Source organism: Vidua macroura, chromosome 26 (genome assembly GCF_024509145.1).
Source record: "Vidua macroura isolate BioBank_ID:100142 chromosome 26, ASM2450914v1, whole genome shotgun sequence".
Taxonomy (NCBI): Eukaryota; Metazoa; Chordata; class Aves; order Passeriformes; family Viduidae; genus Vidua; species Vidua macroura.
This window is the reverse complement of record NC_071596.1, coordinates 2680341-2684519: the sequence shown is the minus strand read 5'-3', so window position 1 is coordinate 2684519 and position 4179 is coordinate 2680341. Positions and strand designations below refer to the sequence as shown.

The following is a 4179-nucleotide window of genomic DNA, read 5'->3' as shown; positions in this document are numbered from 1 at the left end:
AATTGGCAGGATGGGCTGAGGAGCTGCAGACAGGCTTTATTCTTCTGGGCAGCTGGGGTGGGTGAGCACTAAAAATGCCATCGTGGCACTTCCTACTCCCTCCCAAAACACATATATTGCTTTCTTAACTCAGTGAAATGTTAAAATCAAGCCCAGCTGAGCTGGACTCAGGGTGGTGGCAGAGCAGTGATTTGGTTTTGGGGGTTCAGGGCAAGAGGGTGAAGAAGCACAGAGGGAGGAAAGCCCCTGGTGCTGAGCTGTGGTGGCTCCTGTGGGCACTGGGTGAGCTGAGGCTTTGAAGATGAGGTTCAGATGCCACACCTCAGCAGGAAAGGTGAGACCTTGTCGTAGTTGAGACAGAGACAACACAAAGCAGCACGCTCCATTTTCAGAAAGCTTCAAACCTGTTTTTATTACAGCATGCATGCTTTTTGTACATTCTTACAAAGCTTGTAAGTTTACAATTTACTCATTGGTGATGAGACAAACAAAGTGTTTATTGGTACAGACAGCTGCAGGTTTCTCTATTTATCCTCTTTCTTTCTTGGTTTCTATGTCAACAACCTTGGTAGAAAATTCTTTCAGGGGTAAACCTGGATCCTCTTCTCAAACCTCTCTCTGGCTCACAGAAATCACTGTAAAACCTCTTCCACAAGACCTGACCATGAAAAGGAGCAGCTCTGAGGGGGCTCAGCCCCGCCTTGAATTAGGAGGGGAAACAGAGCAGGACCACAATTTAAACCACAAAAATCCCCTTGGGGAGGTGGGAGATGTTTCTGCAGAGAAAAGTCTGGTGGTGTCACAAATTTGTGGAGCTGCTTTGAAATTCTCAGCTCCTGGCAATGATTTTGTCAACAGAAAACAGAAAAACGGGTTTGGGTTTGGAGAATTTTTCTTTGCAACCTTTGGAGGGTTTCTTCAAACAATACATCTGGGAAGTAAAGGGTATTTTGGGGTTTTTTTTGGCTGTGATGTTTTGATTGTCCAAGCTGGAAACCACTGGGGAGAGGGAGAACAACTGAGGGTGGTTCCCCAACTGCTGTTATGAAATGCAGTTTGAATTGAAAATTGAGGGTTGCTGTGGAAAATTCTCCTTGGTGAAAATTCACATTTCTGTGCAAAAGCTGTTTGGAACAAAATATTTCACAGGGCTTTTTTTCATTACAGACTGCCCAGTGATGAAGTTACGTGATCACTGAAAATCTGAAATGCAGGAAATCTCCTTTTACAGCTGGATGTCATGGGCTCATCCCTGTTCCTTGCACTTCCTTGAAATCACTGTACTTCCTTTAAAATGCTTTTTATTCCTCTTTTCACAACAATCCATTTTAAATGTTGAACTTCAACTCCAGTTTTTCAAGCTAGCAAGGATCTTTTACGTCACAATCTCATTCCTTCACAGATAAAAACCATTTCTTGCAAAATCGGCATTTTCTGCAGGAAAATTTCTATATTGCAGACAAAAAAACAACAACAACAAAACCAAACCAACCAAACAAAAAACTAAAACAAAAACACCCCCCCACCTTTAAAGCATTACATTATATTATATTGTATTGTATTATATTTTACTGCCAATAAAAAGATGACAAGGATGTGTTTCTTCTTCTCAAGATAAAAATCTAAAATAGATCAGAACCTTACAGAAGTCTGTTTCCTCCATTCACTAGAAGGGCAATGTTACAAGATTTTTCCATATGGAGAAACCTTTCAGGAGCAGATACCTAAAGTTCAGTGCAACCAGGAATCTCCCAATTCCCACTTTTGGGAGCAGTAAGAGAGGAGTTACTTCTAGAGCCCAGCCCTGATTTCCTGGGAAGAAAGATTCTCCCCTTTGCTCACACTCATCCTGTCAGAATCAGCATAAAATAAAACAGAATAAAGTAAAATAACAAAGAATCAGCTGACACCCACTGCTGTGAATGAAAGTGGAATCTCTGCAGAGATTTGGATCAGATACTGGGCAGGAATTGTTCCCTGGGAGGGTGGGCAGGCCCTGGCCCAGGGTGCCCAGAGCAGCTGTGGCTGCCCCTGAGATGCCTTGTGCAGGCTGAGCTAGAACAGAGACTGGACAGAGCTAAAGAATAAAGCAGGGAATTATTAAAAGGCCTCAGTGGATCCACCTTGGGCAGCACAAGAGCCCAGCCAGGGCTGCACCCAAGATGAACCAAAATGGTCACAAAATGCACAACTGCTCCCGGGGGCTCTCACTTTTATAAGTTCTGCTCCATTTGCACATTGGAGTTCATTGTCCAATTCCAGCTCCAGCCCATGCAGTCCCATCCTTGTTTTTCTCTCTTTATTCCACGTTGTTTGTGCTCTTGGGCCTGAGGTTTGGATCATTTGTCCTTGGTGCCCAGCTGGAGCAGGAATTGTTTTGTCTCCCTGCTCTGTGCAGAGAGCTCCCCATCCCCTGATGTGAAGCCCAGAGCCACACACTAAAGCAGCACAGAATGTGAAAAATAGAAAAGCTCAAACCTGAGGCATCACCTGGATCCCTAGAAGTGTCCAAAACCAGGCTGGACAGGGCTTGGAGCAGCCTGGGACAGTGGGAGGTGTCCCTGCCATGGCAGGGGTGGCACTGGATGGGCTTTAGGTCCCTCCCACCCGAACCATTCCATGATTCCATGATCAATGCAGCAAGGCTGATCATTATTACGATTTTTCCTTGCTGCTCCTGCCTTGGCAGCACCGGGATCTTCTCGGTGCTTTTCCATCCTGCAGGAATGCAGGGATGGAAGAGCTGCCAGAAGTGTAAAACCTCTGCACACCTGAGGACAAGGAGCTGGCTCTGCTGAGGGCTGGGTGCAGTGTGGAGAAGGAGAAATTCCCTCTGGGCTTTGCTGCCCTTTTCCCTCTTTGTGCCCCTGCCAGGACCCTCTGACACCTGCTGGACACCAAACAGAACCTGGGCTGCACCCAGAGTGGGCTGGAAAACAAAGTGGAATATTTCATACTTGGGTTTGAATCGTCCCAGTTGCAGAGGAAGTTTTTATTCACAGAATCATGGAATGGTTTGGGTTGGGAGGGAACTTAGGGATCATCCAGTGCCACCCCTGCCATGGCAGGGACACCTCCCACTGTCCCAGGCTGCTCCAAGCCCTGCCCAGCCTGGCCTTGGGCACTGCCAGGGATCCAGGGGCAGCCACAGCTGCTCTGGACCAGAAGCAGATCCTCAAGCTGCCCAGGAAGCTCAGGGAGCGGTGCTGTGACCCTGTGAGCTGAGGAATTCAGAGGAATTTACTTGCTTACAATCAATTCATGAAGTGGGGCTGTCTTTAGCACAGATTTCGCTGTGTCCCAACGGTTGATTTATCAACAATGAAACCTCTCAAAACCTCAACCAACCCTGTTTGTCCGTGCCACTCCCTGTTGCCAATCTTGCTTAAATTAAGGTTCAAATTGAGATTTGTTTCATTTTTATGGCTGCATCCACCAAGCCCTTCTCACCTTGCTCCTCTTCCTCTCCGTGTCCCATCCCACGGGGGTCCCGTGTCACCCTCAGGGTGCTGCTGTCACCTCTCTGGGGCTCCTGGGTGACTCCAGTTCAGCACAGAATGCTCCCCTCGCTGCCTGCTGGCTGCAGATGTTGACGGGAAGCTCGAAAGCAGCGGTGCTGCTGCAGGAGGCACCTGCCACCCCCCCTCTGTCCCCGCATGTCACCGCCTCTTACGTAATCGCGACATCGCTGCAGCTTCCCCGGGGCTGCTCGTGCAGAAACAAACAAAAAAAAAAAAGTAAAAAAAAAAGCCAAAAAAAAGGACCCAGGGCCATGTGTGGGGGTGCGGGGCTGTGACAGGGGCGGGAGGTGAGGGACACTTGGGGACACGTCCCCCTCTCGCCCTGCCCGGGTGGCTGCAGGGCTTGCGTGCCATCCTCCAGGTAAGTCCTGCCCAGGTGGCGCTGGGGAATCCATGGGATTGGGGCTTCTCCAGGTGTTGGGGGGCAAAGGAGGAAATCATTGCTGGGCTTGTCCCCAGAGCCCCGGGGCTCGGCTGGGATGGGGCTGGCTCGTGGCAGGAAAATCGCTGCTTTTGAATTTTTTTAAATATTCGAAAAATGTATTTATTGGAATAAATTTATTTAAAATATATTTATTTCTATATTTTATGTTTTTATAATTTATATTTTTATATTTTATATTTTTTACATTATATATAGCATATATTCATATTTTAG

At 47.4% G+C, this 4179-nt stretch overlaps 1 long non-coding RNA gene across 1 annotated transcript; it reads left to right on the top strand.

The window, feature by feature from the left end:
- The first annotated feature begins 225 nt into the window (after window positions 1-225).
- LOC128819461 (uncharacterized) lies at window positions 226-1346 on the top strand. The gene is made up of 2 exons (XR_008440706.1): window positions 226-334; window positions 1168-1346. It is a non-coding gene; the product is annotated as an uncharacterized LOC128819461 (long non-coding RNA).
- The last annotated feature ends 2833 nt before the right edge of the window (window positions 1347-4179 follow it).